The sequence below is a fragment of the Euprymna scolopes genome, chromosome 28 (genome assembly GCF_053919585.1).
Source record: "Euprymna scolopes isolate OS-2025 chromosome 28, ASM5391958v1, whole genome shotgun sequence".
In the NCBI taxonomy this organism is placed as follows: Eukaryota; Metazoa; Mollusca; class Cephalopoda; order Sepiida; family Sepiolidae; genus Euprymna; species Euprymna scolopes.
Genome location: NC_136509.1, coordinates 53,671,809 through 53,693,506, shown reverse-complemented (window position 1 = coordinate 53,693,506; position 21,698 = coordinate 53,671,809). Strand labels below are relative to the sequence as shown.

Sequence of the window (21,698 nt, the reverse complement as noted above, 5' to 3'; positions counted from 1 at the left end):
CAAAAGAATGTTAAAAATTATTTATTTGTTCGAAAAAAAAAACTATTTTATAAAATCCAATATTGCTTTCATTTCAAAATTGTTTTCTTAAAATTATATATTTTTTCGCAAACTTTTCAATCAATGTTTTTACAATTATATTTCGATTCCCATTAAAAAAATAAAAATAAAAAACAACCCACTTCTCCGTTAAAAAAACAAAACAATCATTTAAATTAAGTTGTTGTTGGCCTTTCAAAGTTGCTTTGATTAAAAAAAATGTATAAAATTATTTATTTGATCGAAAAAAAACACACACACACACAAACGAAAAAATAAACAAACAAAAAAAACTAATAAATGTTTTGGTTTTTAAATGGCGCTCGCTCAGTTTAAACTATTATGAATATGTCATTTCAATAAAAAAAAATGTTCCATGAAAAACTTTCCCGTTCTCATTAATTAAATCGAAACATTTCCAATAAAACAATTATGGATATATATTCTTTTTCACTTTCTTTATTTACTTTTTTTCATAGTTCTTTCCGGAAGTTTAATCTTTTTGTTTTCTCGAACAAATAAATAATTTTAAACATTCTTTTGAATTGTCAAGATTCATTTTCTCCAGTAATATCGGTTTACTAAGTTTCTGGAAGTAATAAATGATTATATTTAGTTTAATTTAACGTTTCCGGGAGTAATAAATGTTAATTTTTGTAAATTTATTCTTTCCCTTTCCGGAGGCAATCGTTCGACCATATAATGATGTCTCCCCTAGATTTGGATAGCAAGTGTGTGAAAAAAAATGGCGTCTCCAATTTCGGCAATAAAGGGTAGAAGCTCCATTTTATTCAGTTGATTTATTCAAACAGTCCTTTGGAAAATATATATTTAAAATAAAGTGGAGTGCTCCTTGGGCGTTGAGCTCCATGGCGACCAGCAGAATTATTTTATGGTTGCTCCCTTAGCCCCCTCCTTAGTCAAGGTTTATGCATGCGCACGTAACATTTATCATTTATTTACTTACATTGTCCTTCGCACTTTTACAAACATTTATTTACGTTGGCTTAACTCTTTTCATGAATTAAAAAAGTAAGTAAACCTGAATTTGTCACTTTTACAAACATTTATTTATTTACGTTGGCTTAACTCTTTTCATGAATATTGGAATAAAAATTTTACTCTTTATGAATATTAAAAGAAAAAAGTTACTAAACATTTATTAATAATTTCTCACTTTTACAAACACTTGTAATTCATGTATTTATTTACGTTGGCTTAACTCTTTTCATGAAAATTTAAAAAAAAATAACTAAACCATGTATTGATAATTTCTCACTTTTACAGACATTTTTAATTGATATGAGTGGATAATTTTTTGGTTAAATACTTACATTTAGGTTCATCTCCACAGTTTTCATTTATAAATGACGACTTTTATTGATAAATAAATCTACTTCTCTGCAACTTTTATTGATAAATAAATCTACTTCTCTGAAACGGGTACTGAACTACTCCTTTCTTTTTAAATAGTATTTTCGGGTGGGTATGCTGACAACAAATATCAGTTAAATTTTGCAAATATTTCCCCCTCTCCAAAAATGATGTTTATTCCGAAAGCTGTTCTTAAGATGCGGAGGTTGGGGGTGATTATAAGGTGGACCTAATCTAAAAAAAAATACCAAGTTTTTTAAATGATTAAAATAATTTCTCACTTTTACAAACATTTTTCCATGCGCACATAAGCAACTATTTTTTATTAACTTTTTTTTTACTTTTTTATTTAAAAATTAGTGAATTTTAATGAATAGAATAATAAATCATTTATCATTAATATGTGTTTTTTTTAATATGTGTTAATTTGTTAGGTGAAAGTACAGATAACCCGGTCGGTTTCTAATGTGTGGAAAATCTAACTCCAAAAAAAAGGGTACTCTGGATAGTAACAAAAAATTAAAATTGCCTCAGTCTCGAAAGATTTCTTCTCTACTGAACGAAAAAAAAACAGTGAAGTGTAGTTCACCTTCTGTTTCTCTCCCCCCTCTCTCCCCCCTCTCTCCCCCCTCTCTCTTCCTCTCTTAATATCTCTCTCTATCCATCTCTCCCTTTCCCTCTCTCAATCTATCTTTCTCTCTATATCACCCTCTCAATCTCTGAGCCCCTTTCTCTCTCTAACTCCCCCTATCTCTCTCCTTTCCTCTGTCTCGCCCTCTCTGTTTCTAACTCTCCTCCTCTCTCTCTGTCTATCAACCCCTTTATCTCTCTCTGTCTCCTTCTCTTTCTCTATTTTCCTCTCACTTTCTCGTTTCTATCTATATATCTTCCTCTCTATCTGTCCATCTCTAATCCTTCATCCTATTTTAGTCTCCTAAATTAATTACAGTGAATAAGGCATTGTCAAAACATGGATAAATCCTATTTTAGTCACCTAATTTACTGACTGTGAGAATAGAAGTTATTTGGAAATTACTGCTACCTTGAACAGCACCAGAAGTAACTGGTAAGACCTTTCTAATTAAATTGATTTTGGCAGCCATTCGGTAACAAAATGACATAGCCTTAACCCTTGCTGCATGAGGAATACTTGCGACCTTGCTGCCAAGTAGAAGAATTATTTATTCTACTTTGAAACAGTCAATTTTTCAAAAATCTCATGTTCGACATCTCCAAAACATCCAATATGGGGAAAATATTGCAGAAATGCAAACTTATTGTTTAGGATGAATGCCTAATGGTACGCAAAAAATCACTTGAGGCTCTTGGTCGATCCTTGCAAGATTTGCGTGGCAATGTCAGACAATTTGGGAATGCAGTAATATTGCTTGCAGGAGATTTCAGACAAATGTTACCTGATATTCTTCAATCAACACCAACAGATGAACTAAATGCTTGCCTAAAATACTCTACTTTTTGGTGCCATGTGAAGACATTAAACTTAACTAAAAACATGCATATCCGGTTGCAGACTGTTCGATCCGCACATAAATTTTTGCATCACTTATGGGAAATTGGGTACGGAAAAGTGCCAGCTGATCAGAGTTAAGGGTAAAATTCTTTGACTTTTAACTTCTGTAATTTTATTACATCAAAAGAAGAGTTAGTTTAAACAGTTTGGGCAGATATTCAAATTATAAGAATTCCACTTCACTGAGTGAACGAGCTATTCTTGTACGTCTACGCTATTATTCAATGTAAAATTCCAAGTGAGGTAGTCAAATACAAATCCATCGACACTACTGTGAAAGTAGATAAAGTGGTTCATTATCAAACAGCTATATTTGCCAAGGATGTCACCGCATGTATTGCAAATAAAATTTGGCGTACTAATTATCATGTTGTGAAATATAAACCAATCCAATCTTTGCAAAGGCACATGGCTTGCAGTAAAAAAAATTGACAAACAATATCATAGAAACAACAATCATAACAGGACTTTTTTTTTCCTGATCTACATTAATGATCTTCCAAATCATATCCTTACATCATTTGTAGACATTTATGCTGACGACACTACCATTTATGGTACCACATCTAAGACAGTAAACGACCAAGTTCTCTCCAATTCTCTCTCCTCTGATCTTGAGCACGTAGTACAATGGGGAAAGGAGTGGCTGGTTACTTTTAATGCATCTAAAACCAAGCTTCTCTCTTTACACCATCAACATTCTAATTCACATTTGTCATCAATTGAAATGAATGGCTCTCGTCTTCAGGAGGCCTCAAGTTTTGACAAGCTTCTGGGCTTGACCATTACTCCTGATCTTAAATGGAACACGTATATCAAATCTGTTGCCAAGGCCGCTGGAAAAATGGTGGGATCTTTCTATCGATCCAGTAGATATCTCACTGCTGATGCTATTCTCTACCTATATAAGAGCCAGGTACGTCCAAGGATGGAATACTGTTGCCACATCTGGGCAGGAGCTGCTAGAAAGGACTTGTCCTGCCTTGATAGAGTTCAAAATAGACTTCGTAGCCTCGTAGGAGATGTCCTTTTCTCCTCCTTGCAACCTCTATCTCACAGAAGAGATGTTGCGAGTTTGTCTCTGATGTATCGTTATTTTCATGGAAAGTGTTCGACTGAGCTTCAATCTATGGTCCCCCCTCGCCAAACTTTCACAAGAAACACTCGTCTAGCTGTAAACACTATCAATAATTTCCCCCACTCTTTATCTGTGCCTAAACCTAAACGTAGATTCCATGAACAAAGCTTCTTTCTTAGAACTGCACGCCTATGGAATTGTCTTCCGTTTTCCTGCTTTCCGGCTGACTACAATATGGTTGTGTTCAAGTCTAAAGTAAATAAGTTCTTGATGAGCCGTTCCATATAAGTTATTAAATTTACCAAATTTTCATTACTAATGATTACTATATTGACCAATTTCTACTGTACACTCTTTAACCCTTATCCTTGAGTGGCCTCTGGGCCTTGATAATGTGGTGATGCCTTTGTAAAAAAAAAAAAAAAAAAATGAATATATCTCCATTCCATGTATTCCTATGATTCCACCGGATACATCATTACACTTTAGGAATTGCTCTTTCCAATTTTATTGTCGTTTGCAATAACAATCAACACAGCACGGGAACACTCTTTACAATTGTGTTGCTTACAGTTACACACTGACTGTTTTTCCCCATGGACAATTTATATTAAGTATTCAAGAGTCACCAAACCAGAAAATCTCTATATCATCTAAGAAAATGGAACAACAAAAACTGTGTACCCATACGAAATGGAAAATTAAACCTATAAGAAACATACTTATTCTCATTTTGGAACTTTTTCCTTTGCACCAATTTGAGCCACAGCAACGCGTGGCTGAGTACAGCTAGTATATATATATATATATATATATATATATATATATATATATATATATATATATATATATTATATCTATAAAAGTGAAAGTGTATGTGTGTGTATGTGTACATTTCCATGCGCAATAACTCTGTCAATTTTTAGTCTACAGACTCGAAATTTGATATACAGTGTACTGAGATTTGGGAAAATCGATGTGATTGGTTATTGACCAGAAATTTGTCGATTAAGGGGTCAAAGTTCAATTATTTGACTTTTGGGAACTCTACCAAACTCCTCCGACAATTTTTGGTCTAAATACTTGAAATTTTAGATATAGGTTCCTTGGACATGTATCTAACTTAATAACTGAATTTGAGCCCAAAAGAATAAATGTTAAGGGGTCATAATGGGGGTCAAAGTTTAAAAAAATTGACCGCTTTTTTTTTTTTTTTTTGCTCAACATACACCTCCAAATACCCGGGCAACGCCAGGCTGAAATGCTAGTATATATTTATTTAGGTACAAGCGGTTACACTTAATACCCTTAAAAAAGATTTCTTAATTGGAATTTTTGAAATAACAGGTGAACATCTTCCATCCTGTAGGATACTCCATCTCCAACAAAAACAAACAGAAGATTATAAAACAAAATCATAATTGTTGAAAAATACTAATTCTAACACTTAGGGGCACTCGTCCTTTTATAAAAGTGAAGTATGGTTTCGGTCGTTTCTTGGAGGTAATCTTCCAAAGCATTATTTACTCCTTCGGAAAAGAAAAAATTGGTTTATCGTTTCAGACGTTGTTATTGAAAATTTTGCACTCACCTACATTTTCCACTATAATTTGACTTCCTGTCTCATTTGCTACAATGGTGGTGGTGGGGGAGGGGGATAGAATAAATATCCTCACGTCTTTAAGCGCATTCTTCACCTGTCATTTATGTAAGCATATATTTTACACAGCACGAGAATCAGGCTGAAAAGTGTTTGGATCAAAGTGTTTGAAAATCTGCCACATGTGAGAAAAATTTGTTTTGTGTTTTAATTGCTTACTATACACTGGCGTGTATCCTTAAAAGATCACCGCGCCTCTGGAATCTAAAGGTCAATTTCTTCGACATCAAGGACTTTGCAAAAGTACTTAGCGTGTATACTTTCAGATTTTAGACACAGTTTTATCTGAGAAATCGAGTTTAAATCAGGGTGTGTCGCCAGATTTATAGTATGATTACAGATGATATGGGCTCTGTCGGTGGGGCATTAGAATACGCCGACTGTCTCCCTGCAGAGGGTAAAAGTCCCTCAATGGGGGTCCTGGATATGACCTTAAACTATATCCAGTGGTGAGGCCCCAGCTTGTGGGCTTTGGGGAGTGTGGAGCCACCCTTTAATTACCATTGCTCCCAGGTCCACTCTGACCCGGAGTGGTAGTACCTGTTAGGGTCCCAACTATGGGTTAAATAGAAACCGACGTGAAAACAACAAATATATTCTATTAAAAAAAAATTTTCTTCAAAATCTTTGGATTCGGCATTAAATAACCCGAAAAGGGTTGATATGCCGTAAAACAAAAACAACCAACCAACCAACAGATGATATGAAATAATCTGTGAAATTCAGACAAAACTAAAAAAAAAAAAATCCCATTGTCGACAAAGAAGTTGGCAATGTCCTCTCAAATCATTGGAAATGAAAGAATCTTATGTCATTAATTATGTACAATAGTTATTGTTGTAGTTCCCATCTTACGGATAATAATGAACTCTTCCACTTACTATAAAGACCGGAAGAATATATCTCTTAGCGTAATGTACCGGTTATGTTCACTTGACAGTTGGACTGACGTATAATCCCTTCTCTTTATTTGTTATATTTGTTTTTCTGTTCAATATATTTTGTTTCTATTAAATACCAAGTTGTGTCTTTCTTCCGGACTCTTATCAGTTCACAGTAGTTATTGTGTTTGCTATTAAATAATCTTTGGGGAGGAGGATATCATCAGAAATGCCCCTATTAAGGAATACGGACCTGAGCTTACTCAGTGAAGCTGGTTTTCCACACTTGAAACTGCCCTTTTATCACATATTACTGGTTTTGGAGGAGCTTCTTTTCACACGAACAGATAATATTTAACACGTCCTCATTCTAGAGTTTTTAGCAAATTTGTCTTAATTAGCTTTTGTTTTATAAATTTTTGCTCGCCTCAAATAAAGAATATTGCTACTTAAGCGTAAGGGCTATTGTGATATCGGCAAGATTTATCGGGAAAAAATTGAGTAGGAAGTGAATAGCAATATGCTTGTTTCATTACATTTAAATTTCTATATGTTGCTATGATCGAAGGAACAGGGAGCAGGTAGAGAATTCCAGAGATATGCAGCCCACGGATTTTACAATAGAAAATATTCCATTAACTAGGGACCACTATAGTGATAGGATCAAATTTGGATATATATGAAAATGAAACTCTGTAACTGTACCAATAAAAATGAATGACCTTATATGATATATGCCTTACTTCTGAAATTATAGATACACGCGAAGTTATTGTAGAATATATAGAGAGAGAGTCTACAGTGTGTCAATTTAAGGACAGATTCCACAACCATATAAAATCTTTTAAAATGTAAAATGGGGAATCTAACAAGAAATCAATATAATTAGCAAAATGTGTAAAAGAGCTATGTAGAAATAACATAGAATACAAATTAAAGTGGTTAATATCATGAAGTGCAAGAAAATATACACCTAATAAATCTGAGCGGTGCAAAATTTACACCCTCGAAATGTATCATATGGTAGTATCTAAAGACAATTTATTAAATAAACGGCAATAACTGGTACAATGTTGCTTGCAGAAAAAGTATGTATTATCTCGCCTAAAACACGACTAGGTAATTAAATACTGATTATTATTGAATACTAACTCGTTATTAAATGCTGATTATTATTTGACTTCATTAATTAATAAATTAAATTATTTGAGTTTAATTAGTTAAATAATAATCAGTATTTAATAACTTTTAAGAAAAATAAATAAAAGTGACAAAGGGGGTAAGTGATAAGAAATAAGATCTCATAGAACCATGCAAATATATCAGATATGGGCCTTGTTGCAATACAGGGTGACCCATAATTTGGGAGTTGGGAGATTCTGCTGCTGATAACTGAAGAATCAAAGTAATTCATGTAAACCAATCAGAAGCAAGAATTGCTCCATAAAATTTAAACTTGCACATATTTTTTAGTGTCAATACTCTTTCGTTGCAAAATTATAAAGTCCGGAACTTGTACAGAACAACTGACCACTGAGAATTCGTCATCTCCAGGACTTGTATAGAATAACTACTCATCAGAAACTCTTCTGAAACTAAACATGGCTTACAACTTAACAGGCCCCTATCTTCAAGCACCTAGTAGAAATTCACAAGATATTATTAAACAAATATCTTATAAATAATTTGTTTTGCTTAGTACATATATAACTACAAAATAAAAATTGAAGCATAGTTTAACTGAAACCATAAATAGTTTAAGTTAAAAACACGAGGAAATAATTTATAAAAAAGAATTTTCAATAAATTTGACACGTATTTAATAAAATGAATATATATATGTTTTTACAAGCATTGCCTGGTCGTAAAATATGCTTAAATGTGATATTTTGATTAACTCAAATTTCGTATTTATTATTATATTATATTGGAACCAATATATAGCAATGATTTTAAAAGTTAAAAAAGAAAATATTTGTGCGCCATCACCGAGAACCGAAACCGAAACGTTTAGCTACAATTTACTTTTTTCCTTTGACGTTAATGCCTGAGCTATGAAGATAAGTTTGCTGCAAGGCTAAAAATTAAAACATAAACCAATAGCTATTGCGTAACGCATTCATATTTGTAATGCCGTCGTTCGACCTTCAACTGACAAATTCCATTTCTTTAATTTTCACAATTTTACGCCGATTTTCTCCGGCTAAAACTCAAATATAAAGTTTTGCATAGGCTCGAATACTCTATATATCAAATTTCATGTCTGTAAACAAAAAACTGACAGAGGAGTTTGTTAGGCAAAATTTTTAAACAGATATATACACGCATACATAAATATATATAGAAGTTTACTATAACCTTTTTACGCAAATATTACGCAAGTTTAAATCATGTAGAATGTCTGCATGAATATAATTACACATAATAGTTAAATAAAGATGATCATCCCATAAGAAAACCGAAAAAATTAATAAGGAATTTATTAAAATGAATTTTTAAAAAGAATATGCAAATTAGCTAGCCCCTTCTTGCCGGCGCCACTTCTTTTTGGCGCCAAAGTCGGTTCCCCACTTTGGACGCCGTCTCCACGTCACTCTTTTCGCTGATTTTTAAAAGAAGAGGGAACCAAAACGGACACCCCCCCAGCCTGGGGACCACCAATATGGATACCCTCAGCCAGGGGGCCACCAATATGGATACCCCCAGCCAAGGGGCTACTGCTGTCCAAGAGGACGACTCCCCAACAGGAGGAGCAAAAACAACCACTGACGGGGCGTACTGCCCGTATATGACAGCATTGGACGCTCCTCAGGAGGAAGGAAATTTACCAACAGCTCCCCCCGAGGGCGATTCCCCCAAAGGGGAGCAAAACCAAAATCGACCGTAGCATCTCACTCCGACCACAAAAAGGAGGAGGTGCCAGGCCAAAAGGACAATAAAGGGGACAGCACTCCCCAGGAGGGCTGATCCCCCAAAAGGGGAGCAGATCAAGAAAATGAGGAGGGCATACCGCCTGGACTTCACAAACGAGGGAGGGGCAGATGGCCTCAAAGTAAACAAAAAAGATTATGCTCCCTAAGAGGCCGACTCCCCAAAACGGGAAGCTGCTCCCGAAAAAGACTCTAATCAAGGAGAGTCAGGCCCAAAAGACACTGAAAAGGGAGCCGCCCTCCAAAAAAGCGACACTCCCACAAAAGGACAGACCAAGAAATCTGGGGAGGCAGGAAGCGTTTCCAATAAACAGGCAGGGGCAACCTCCATAAAAGACCAAAAACGGTCTAACCCTACCAAAGACCCCATACCAACACCACCAAGAGGGTCTGCGTGAGGGAAGACCGTAGAAAAACAACTGTCCCCTCAAGAGTATAGAGACTTGTACCTGACAAAGTACAGACAATACATAGAGGGGGCAGATATAAACCCCATACCGGGTACCTGGGAGGCGATTGAGGGCAGAGTTCTGTCCTTCGCCATTTCCGATATACCGGAAAACCGCCTCCTGGGGATGAAGAATGAAGACATGGTGGGGCTCCTCCACAACATCCCAGTACTATAGCTGTACCAGAGGAGCTTTGCCGTGTAGGACATCCTCCTACCCACCAAGGACGATGCGGAGAGACTCTCCCTCCAAGACATAAAACATGGGAGAGTCAAACTAATACCCGAATACCAGGGCAAGAGAAGGACTCAGGTGCAGGTATTTAATGTGCCAACCCAAATACCTGCGGAACTGTTAGGATGCCTCTTCAGCCAGTACATTGTGTACGGTCAAAAACTGGGACTCACCTGGGCTGCTACACAATAGCAATAAGGCTGAAGAGGGAGGGTGTTCGGGCGATACCAGCGCTGCTGACATAAAAGGGCGCCAGCATAACAGCATAATGGTAGTGGTGGAGGGCCATCGTCCGCACTGTTGGTTCTGCCAAAAGCAGGGCCACATGGCTAGGAGCTGCCCCTAAAGGGGAGCCCCTAATCAAACGACTCAAAAGGTGGTCACAACCCGCGCCAAAACGGGCGGCAACAACCCTGCAACTGTGGCACCAACCCCAGCTCCAAGGAAAACCCGAACCATCCAGAAGGCGAAGGGGAGGAATGGAGCACGGTAGTGAGACAAAAACGGAAGCCCATAATCCCTTCTGCCACCGTCCCACCATCAGCCCCAAAATCGTGGCAGCAGCCTTTGCAAATGCAGCAACAACAACAGCCACCGCAGCCAATGCCGTGGAAACAGTTGCAGCAACAACAACTACCGCAGCAGCAAAAGCAGCAAGAGCAGCAAGTGCAGCAGAAGCAGCAGAAGAAGCAGCAGCAGCAACGACACCAGCTAGAGCAGCAACAAAACCAGCCGCAGCAGCAACTAGAGGAGCAGACACAACCAACACAAATCGAGACGGGGATCAAGCGGAGAAAAGACTGCTCCTTTGAGGATGAATCCGCAAGTGAGAGGGAGAAGAACTCAACCTCACCTCTCTCTGGTTCATTCAAAAGAATAAAAAAGAAAAACAAAAGAAGGAAATGGTAAGAAAAGGTGGCCCCCCACTCCCTGTGAACATGCACCATCCCTAACAACAAAATCCACTTCCACCCCAAAACCAGACACTGCACCAACACCAGACACCGAACCAACAACAAACATGGCACCAACACCAAACACCACACCAACACCAGACACCGCACCAACACCAAACATCGCACCAACATCAGACACCGCACCAACACCAGACACTACACCAGCACCAACACCAGGCACCACACAAACACCCATCCCCACACCAATGCAAACTGAGCCACCACCCCAAAAAGAAAAGGAAAAGAATGAACTAAGGGAGGGGAGAGACTCCTCTGCCTCTCGCAGACCAACCAAATTAAAAGCCCTATGTTATGTAGACCCTCTATCTGTGGCAACAGACATTTCCTATCGGCAGAGGAAAAACTTAAAACCTCTGCTCGATTACAAACAGATAGAGGGGAAAGATGTAAATACCACCTCAAATTTCCTGGACGTCGCGCTTCTAATATCTTTTGTCAGAACTCCAGAGACCTGCAAGACCAACTTGTGGACAAGGCTGCAGGCTGCTGAAGGGCCATTTCCGGGATCGAACTGGTGAAGAAAAATGACCCTTCTCTTGACGAACTGTCAAAACAATGCAAGGGAAGGGTCCCAGTGTTGGTCCATCCGTTACTCTACAGAGCCATGAAATTAATTAATCCTTTGGACATTGGCGGCATTGCGAGAGAAGGTCAGGATATGAAAAACCTGACCACCTTGAGCATGGCACATAACATCGGCGTCCTCTCCCCAGCTGACTTCGGAGCTGAGTGTGATACACCCTAAGGTAGGTACCATGGCTTTGAATTTGACTAGTTTGAATGTGAGGAGCCTCAGATCATCGGGCTGGGCAGCTCGCCTCCAGCATGACCTCTTGTCCCTGGGAGTGGATGCAGCTGCGATTCAGGAGACGCATTTATGTGGACTGTCAGGTGCTGGCCCGAACTTTTGATGTTTTCTCAGCATATGGCAGCCCGCGGGGGAGGGAGTTTCCATGCTGGTTAAACATACCCTGTCGGTGACGGTCGACGTTGTTCATAGGGATGCGGTGGGCAGGCTGGTTGTGGCCGATGTTGCCGTAAAAGATTCTGTGTTTCGGGTGATCGTGGTTCATGTGCCCAGCACTGCTCGTGAGAGGGTCTCATTCTTCAGTCAGCTTGACGCGTTTGTAGAGTGTCAGAAGCAGGTAGTGCTAATGGGAGATTGGAACACCATCTTAGACCCCAAGATAGATAAGGTAGGAGGCGATGCTAGAGGATCGGAGAGGTGAGAGTCCAGCCTGGCTGATCTGATGGCTAGATGCGGTCTGGTCGACAGGTTTCAGGTCAAGCATCCGGGGCGGGAGATGTGGACGTGGACCAATAGCGTTTCCTCCTATCCAAACACTTACTTGGACAGGATATATGTTAGGAGAGGTGAAGTAGACTTCTTATCTTGTCCCACGTTCACTTGGCTAGGCCAGACGGACCATAAACTAGTTATGGGCCGGCTGAAGCTAGGAAATAGGCCTAAGTTAGTGGCTCACTGGAAGTTAAACACCTCCCTTCTGGATATACAAGACTACCAAGAGAAGCTAATAGAATTAATTCAAAAAGCACTAGTGGGGCGGTTACCAGGAGTAAGTGGTAGGTAGGTCTAAAAGCCAAAATTAGAATGTTCTCCATCAAGTATGCCCAGCGCCTCACACTAGATAAGGCCAAGACGAAGAAGAAGCTAGAGCAGAAACTAGCCCGGGCTATGGGGGAGGGTGATAGGGTCAGTCAGGAACTAGCTAAGCAGGACCTTCTGCGTGAGAATAGCGAGCATTATGAAGGTCAAGTAGTCAGAGCTAGGCTTAGAAAGGTAGGCAATGAAGCAGTCAACTCCAACACTGACACGCGTCGTGAAATTTCTAGGCATGGCTTGGATAAGTACATTGCAAAGGTAAGACATCCGGATGGACGCACCCTGGAATCGACTTGGGAGATCTGCGAGGGGTTTCAAGAACATTTGGATGAGCGTTTTACACAGCAGCCCGATCTTCTGGTCCTTGAGTTTAGTGACTATTTGGCTGACTCTTCCCGCCTTAAGGCGACTAGAGCGGATAGTTGCGAGGGCCTGGTGATGGAGCGTGAGGTTTTTACTGTGCTGTAGCAGGTCAGTTGTGACAGATCGCCGGGACTCGATGGTCTGTCATACGAACTGTATTTGAGGCTGTCGCCCATGTTTCTGTCTCTTCTGACAGATGTGTTCAACCATTGGTTTGCTCAGGGATCCATCCCAGGGCAAGTCACCAAGGGAGTGATCACATTGCTGAGGAAAGGTGACAGGCATAATGGGGAAGAGTTAGACGATTACATGCCCATAACTCTGCTTAACACAGAGTTGAAGATTTTGGCCAAGGTCCTGTTTAATCAGCTGCAGGTTGTTATCGGCGAGTTGGTTGAACCGGAACAGAACTACGTTGTGAAGGGGAGATCGATTCAAAACAACTTGCACCTGATCTGCACGTCCTAGAGGGAAAGATAGATGACGACATGGAAGCCGCGCTGATCAACTTAGATTAGTCCAAAGCTTTCGATAGGGTCGACCATCGTTTCTTGGCCTCTGTCTTAGAGGCCCTCGGTTTTAAACCGGACTTCTGCAAGTGGATCTCCGTTATGTATCGACAGCCCACAGCCGTCGTGCAAGTCAACGGAAAACGCTCAAAACCCTTTGTTATCTCTCAGTCAGTTCGTCAGGGTTGTTCGCTGTCACCCCTGCCCTATGTCCTGGCTTTGGAGCCCCTGCTCCACAAGCTGAGACGTGGGGAGGCAAATTCGGCTCTGCACAGAATTGCAATACCCGGTGGCTCAGCCACCAAGGTATCCGCGTTCACCGATGATGTCACGGTCTTTGTGTTGAGCTTCAGAGACATCGAGATCATGTCGGAGGCGCTTGCTCAGTACGAAAGAATTACAGGGATCAAGATAAACCATAGCAAGTCGGTAGGACTGCAGTTGGGCATCTAGAGTAGAAAGGCCAACTTCCCAGCACCCTTCAGCTGGACGGAAGACAAATGGTCTACGCTACGATTCTGGCCGTGGCGAGAATGGTGATTTGGACGTCGCGTCTGCAAGTTTGCCAGGGGGGTGTTGTCTTTTTCTGATCAAGATCTGATCGCGTTCTTTAAACACCAACTACGGGTGAAGATCAGATGTGATAAAAGAAGGCTGCATCGTGTGGCATTTGACAGAAGATAGATACATGTAGCAAGTCTGTGTGTACGAAGAGGAGCCAAATTTGAATACGTGTTTCCCGCCTAGGTGTGGAACGCGCAGTTCCATAAAGTAAAATTAAACAAGTAGCCTCTCAGCTAGCTGAATTTGTGTTCCATCCCTCCCCGATTAGGAAGCCTCCAAGATCCCCACCTCCTCCTTCTTGCAATTTTTGTTTTCACCCCCTCCTCTAAATATCACCCATCTTGGAGAGAAAGAAATACAAACTAACCTCCATTCCTTACCCACAAAATTTTCTTTTCTCCATTCACCCCTATCTAGAGAGCATCCCCACTTAGAGACTGACCCGCAGAAGCGAGGTTCCATTTACAAACCTAGTGGAACGGGCAGTCTATCAACTAGACGGGGTTGGGAGGGTCCTACGAATCACCTTTTTTTCTTTTTTTTTCTCCCTGCCCTCGACATAAATGAATTATTGTACTATTTTTATTGTTATCATTTTTTTTTTTTTTTACACATGAATAAAAAATGTTTTAAAAATTGGGAGTTAAGTAGGACGTCCCCCAGTATGAAAGGGTGAATGCGGTATTATGGTGAAAGAAGATACTAGCTGGGAGAAACTTTTGATTTTGTTTAGTTCTAGAGTGACAAGGATGACCAACGACCCCCACAATCCCCCCTTTTGAGTTGGCCATGTGCCTAAGTTTTTTGTTCATTGTTGATTTTCTATGTATTTTTAACATGAATAAAGGATTTAATATCTCAAAGTGTAGTATCTGTTCCGGCAGATACTGCAAGCAAAGACCATATATGAACGCAACCCGACATATAAGACCTTGGTCAATGTAGGGGCAACCCTTCATTCTAATTGTTACTATCCAGCTCCTCTACTCCCCGGGGAGTTGGTCCCGATTTTCCCTTCCCTTCTTACATTAAAAATCCGCCTTGTGCCTAATTTGCTCGGTGGGGGAGCAAATAAATAACCCCTTTTCTTGGCCTTTTGGTCAAGATCAAAGTGTAGTATCTGTTCCGGCAGATACTGCAGCAAAGACCATATGTGGGAGTAACCCCACATATAAGACCTTGGTCAATGTAGGGGTAATCCTTCATACCAATTGTCACTATCCAGCTCCCATTTCTCACGCATCGAGAGCTGGTCCCCTTTTTCTCTCCTCCCTCTCTCTCTCTCTCTCTCTCTCTCTACATTAAAAAACGGCCTTGTGCCTAATTTGCTCAGTGGGGAAGCAAATAAATACACACACTATACAGCTCGCCTACTCCCCGGGGAGCTGGTCCCCATTTCCCCTTCACTCCTCACATTAAAAATCGGCCTTGTGCCTAATTTGCTCGGTGGAGGAGCAAATAAATACCAACCCCACATATAAGACCTTGGTCAATGTAGGGGCAACCCTTCATACCAATTGTCACTATCCAGCTCCCCTACTCCCCGGGGAGCTGGTCCCCATTTCCCCTTCACTCCTCACTTTAAAAACCTCACACATTCGAAGCGTCTTGAAAGTCTACCTGGATGTGCTGAAGAGTGTGGTCATTCCCTGGTGCAATCAGGTGGCCGCTTGCAGAACCTGGGTATGGCAGCAGAACTCGGCGCCATCCCACAAGTTCAAAGAAACACAGGTTTGGCTTCAGATGGAATGCTACGACTTTGTACTCTTCTCTCACTGCCCCCTACCCCCGACCTTGACCCTCTGGACTACTTCGTTTGGTCATACGTCGAAAACATCATCAACACCACAACACCATCCACCGAATATTCGCCGAGCTCCCGCTGGCGTTCATGGAAAACGCATGCTCCCAGTTACGGACCTGTATCGAGGCAGTGATTGAGGTTGAAGGCGAGTACATTGAATAGACGTCAGTTCTACTACATAATCAAGTTACATGAATTGGTTTTTCAATAAAAGTTTAAAAATAAAGCTGTAGTGTTGTTTTCTTTGGGGCGACAATTTTATCGTTCCACCCGGTAGTAAGGTAGACTAAAGAATCTTGGTAGAATAATTAGTCAAGAGTTATGTGAAACATTTTGTGTCTAGACGGTCATCACTTACTTGCTGGAGAGAGTGGATTGTATTCTCAGACAAAACAAATTCTTAACATTACGAATTCTTATCACGTGATAATTAAACAAATGTGCGTGTGTCCCACTTCTGAATGTATGCAAATAAAAGCGCATAATACAATGTGATTGAAATGAACACGCGATAGTAAAAGGGAAGACGAGGGATAATCGATGATCCTTTTTATCACTGGGGCCATCGAGAGCAAACGGTTTACTTAGATAATGGCATCAAAATAAAATATATATAATAAAACAATAGAAACAAAAAATGAAACAATAAACATATATTTGACCTATCTCCCCACTTTTCTTCTTTTTTTTTTCTTTTTTTTTTTTCGAAAGTATTAAAAGTTATATTTTGCATGCGTGTGAGACCAGGATATAAAGAAAAGAGAATAAAAGGAAAAAAAGAGAAAAGAACAAGGACAATAAGAATTAAAACCAATTAAAGTTATGAGCTCACACAAGAAAAGAATGCAACCTCCAGCAATCTCATTTAATAATAATAATAATAATAATAATAATAATAATAATAATAATAAAGGAAAATTAATTCAAAATAATTATTTAGATAGGTCCAGCAAAATATAAGTTTTAACAAGTAAAACAGCAAAAGCATATCAGTGTTCAAATATTTATTTTGGATTATTCGCAATACCGTTCTCAGTTTGGATGTTATTCTTCGGTCGATGTAATCACCGACCTTCTTCAGGTGTGCCTTGTCGAATTTGGGAATCTTTATATCGAACTCGACAATCTATACGGAATTTCGAAAGGAATCCTTTATCTAAGAGGGTATCTTGCTCTCATTCCGTCAATCATGATCCCATTAGAGCTCCAATATATATTCCCCCAGACAACTCTGAGAAGGATATCAGGTACCGTTACGATGGAGAACTCTTCAAGCCTGCCATACTAAAATCTCACAACTTTGTGAACTTCCAACACGTCATATAGCTCCAATACTCAGATGACAACACAGCCCTTTGCCATTGCAAAGAAGGTATTCAGAGATCCGTAAGCAACTTCAAAGCAGTCTACCACTGCTTCAGGCTCACTGTTAATATCGTGAAAACAAAAGTGCTAGTACAGTCAGCACCTAACACCATTTACAAGACATAAACATTCATATAAATGATATTCCTCTCGAGCAAGTAGATCATTTTCCATATCACGGAAGTATAATATCAGAAAAATGTTCAATTGAAAATGATATTGAAAACCGATTAGCCCCGCCTACGAAGTATTCGGCAAACTAATAAAGCATCTTCAAAAATAAAAAATATCTCAATAAAAATTAAGCTCATGGTATACTATGTGATTGTTATCCCTACGCTTTTGTATGGCGTGAGACCGGGATTGTGTACCAACGTGATCTCAATAAACTAGAAAAATTCCACCAACAAAAGCTTCGATGTACATCAAATGGTATGACTACGTAACCAACACAAGTGTCCTTGATCAAACAGCTGTAGTATTGAAGCCACAATGAGGCACAGCCTCTGTTGATTTGGACATGTCTTCGACAAACACTGTACTCAGAGTCAGCCGCAGGAAAAAGACACATCGGTCGCCCTCTACAACAATACAAAGACTAACTCAAACCCACCATGAAAAACACTGGATTTGACCTGGGAAACAACAGTCCAGAACTGATACTGACGAAGACCGTACGTGAGGTCGAAAATATCTACTTTAAAAACATTTTCAAAATTTAGTATTCCTATACCAAGTAAGAAATAAAAAGAGAAAAGATATAAAAATATACACTTCGTATAATTTTTTTATACTGACACACACACACACACACACACACACACACACACACATACACATATATATCCTATGGGATAAGGAGTTAGAATATTTCAAATGTATTCTTTGTCTTACATAGAATAATAAAAATCTTTTGATTTGAAACTTAACCATTTCACGTCATAAATTATTAAATTTATTGAATGACTAAAATTTTATATATATATATATATATATATATAGTCATCCACATACAGTACTGTTTCGTTGTATCATAACTGATCAGTGTGGCTAGACCCTACTGTGGTGGAACATTCAATGATCGATCTGAAATTAAATAACTGTATAGCTACATTCCAAAATCCAAATACTTATTTTTCATGCAAAACAGCCCCTCTAGCATTTTAAAATTTCGGTACATTTTTACAGATCCATTTCGTTATGCAGAACCTATCAGTTACTATTATGCCATTACTCTTTTCGGTCATATAGATAATTCAATTGGAAATGTTAACAGTTAGAGCCCTTCTATTTTAGATATCATTGCATTTGCTCACTTAAATATGTTCATACATATACACACCCGCATATACATACATACATACATATCTATACCCCTCCATATATGTGTGTGTGTGTGTGTGTGTGTGTGTGTGTGTGTGTGTGTGTGTGTCTGTGTGTGTGTGTCTGTGTGTGTGTTATATCCTTACTTTAAATAAGAATACAGCAAGAAACACAAAAGACAATGGGGTTTATTTACAAGGGAATACATGTGACATAAGAGTTACTCGACATATTTTCTTATTCTCTTCCTGTCTTTTTTCCTTCTGCCTCAGTCACGTGAGAGGGTCAATATATCACTAGTTCATTTCATCTATGAAGGGATGTTAGGTTATTCCATTACATCACCTTCCTCCAAAGCTAAATTCTTCCATAGAATTTTGCTTCTACCATTTTTCCTTTTTAAACTTTGTCCAAAAATTCGGTCCTTTTCCTTTTCCTTTCACTTCTCACTGTTTGCCGATTTTTTTACTTTTTGAGAGTGACTACAGTTCTTAGTTACTCGTACTTCCTTGTTTGGAGGTTGTATATAGAAAGTATCATATAGCACTTCCATTGGTAACTCTTGGTTTCTGACTGTTTCTATGTATCGGGGTCTCAGTTGGTTAATATAGTTTTTGTGGAAAAATGTCTGCTCTTTTATAATGTAAACCATTTTCACAATTCTTCTTGAGATTATGCCTTCTTCCCAAAAACTTCTCCATGCCCGATAATTTTTGAAGAAAACTTTATCCCCGTCATTTTAAGTCTTGTATCCTTGATACTTTTTTTTTTACTTTTTCTCTTGGGATTAACCGGTCGAACACCGAACGTACCTTCCTAGCAAACATAATTTCAGCTGGGGATAATTTAGCATTTGTATTTGGATTTGGTGTTATCCTATATATTGCTAAGAATTTTTTAATGCTTTTTTCTTCCGTGTCGATGTTATTATTCTTTTTTAAAGCTTGTTTAAAAGTATCGACAAATCTTTCCGCTTGTCCGTTTGATCGAGGGTTAAAAGTTGGGGTTGTAATGCGTTCAATGGCCAGTGCCTTACAGTGGTGCTTGAATCCCTGACCTGTGAACATAGTGCCATTATTACTAACAATTGTTTTTGGAACTCCGAATCGACTAAATACTTCGTCCAGCGCTTTTATTGTGTTTGCCGCTGTAGGGTGTTTGTATTTTTAAATTTCTGGCTATTTTGTCATACTATCTACAATTACTAGGTAATAATATCCCTTCAGAGGTCCTGCGTAATCGATATGGATGCGTGTCCAGGGTACATCTGTTTTAGGTCAAGGTTGCGTCCGTATAAGGTGGGGAGATCTCGCGGCTAGTTGGCAACTTTTACATAATTTCACCATTTTCTCAATGTCCTGATCCACTCCAGGCCAGTATGTGAATCCTCTCATTAGGGCCTTCATTCTGGCGATTCCAGGATGTCCCATGGGGAATTCTTTTAGAAATTTCTTTTGTAATACTTGCGGTATTACCACTCTTTCTGCATACATCAGAGTTTCATCAGACATAGAAAATGAAAACACTTTTAATCTTTTTCTATTCTTTTCGTCTTGTCCCACTTGTTTTTTTTTAATCTTGTTAATATAGTTATCTATTTTCGCTGCTTTCTTTATTTCTTCTAGTGTAACAGGAAGTTCCCTTACAGTATTTATTAATATATCTGTTAGTTCATTTTCTTCTTTTAGTGCTGCTATACCAGTTTCTTCAAATTCAGTTTTACTGGGGATCAATCTCGACAAACCATCTGCATGTGCAATTTTACTAGATGTTAGGTGTTTCATTTTGAAATCGTAATTGAGCAAAATAATACTCTGTAATCTATTTGCTGTATGAGTATGAATCCCTTTTTTAACCAAAAACCGATAGTAATGGTTTATGGTCCGTTTTTAAGACGAAAGATCTTCCATGAATGAATCTATGAAACTTTCTCACGGCATACACAATCGCCAGACCCTCTTTTTCGATCTGACTGTACTTTCTTTCAGCGAATAATAAAACCTTCGAGACGTGAGAAATTGGTTTAGTAGATCCATCTTCCATTCTGTGTAGAAGCAATTAAATCGCTACAATTAAATCCTTTTTCGGGTCGTAATGTGCTAACGCTAGATCCGATAACAATTTAATTTTTTGGAATGCTTCCTCACATTCTTTTCTCCATGGCCATTTTTTTTATTCTTCTTCAATAATTCATTTAATAGTGCTCTTAGTTCGTGCATATTTGAGATATAAGAATTATAGTACGTTTCTGAATTTTTGAGATGAGGATTGGTTATATGTATTATTATTCATCGGACTAGTGTTCTCGTCTTGAGTGTGATTTTCACAACGTTTCGGTCGATATAACCTCTGACCTTCAGTTTCTGTCGAACTCGGGAATTTGGACGAAATTTTGAGCGGAACCTTTTATTTACTTCACGGGGGTACCGTGCTCTTGTCTCGTCAGCCATGACTGGATAGAGGTCCTAAGTAATTCGCAAATGTATATTTCGGACGCCCACAGTGAGGATTGAACCATCAACCTTCAGGAGAATATCACATTTTACAATTGATTTTTCCCAGTACTCTAACCACTGCACCACGGGTCCTTGCGCGCAACAAACCAGACCTTCAGAAAATACATTTTTTAAACCCTTCTTCAAATCCACAACAAATCTTCCTGGAAGTTTGGGACTTTCCGATCCTGTCAAATTTACTCTCTTGAAAAATGAGTTTATTGGTTTCTCCTATAAATCGAAAAATGTCACCAAATCTATATCGAATAGATAAGAATTTTATCCGGATATCACATATATTTTAGTTTTTCAGTATTTTCATTCAGGTCACATTAGTATAAAATTCACCCTTAAATTTTAATCTATTTCCAGACATTCCTCTGGCAATTTTCTTTGTATTTTGCAGCTTTGGAGAAACAATTTTCTTCCATGTTGTTTCATCAATTAAGGATATGTCACTTCCAGTATCCAAAAGACAGTTTATTTTCCGGCCATTGA

The 21,698-nt window shown here is 38.8% G+C and overlaps 1 protein-coding gene across 3 annotated transcripts in view; it reads left to right on the top strand.

Moving 5' to 3' along the window:
• Window positions 1-21,698, top strand: part of LOC145249629 (uncharacterized) — a 245,894-nt gene that overhangs the window by 168,534 nt on the left and 55,662 nt on the right. The window contains exon 1 of one of the 3 annotated variants that reach the window (XM_080111377.1): window positions 11,764-11,899. The exons of the other annotated variants lie outside the window; for them this stretch is intronic. The gene's annotated coding sequence lies outside the window, so the exon portion shown is untranslated. Of the gene's footprint in view, window positions 1-11,763; window positions 11,900-21,698 lie in introns of those variants that run through there. 3 annotated transcript variants of the gene reach the window in all.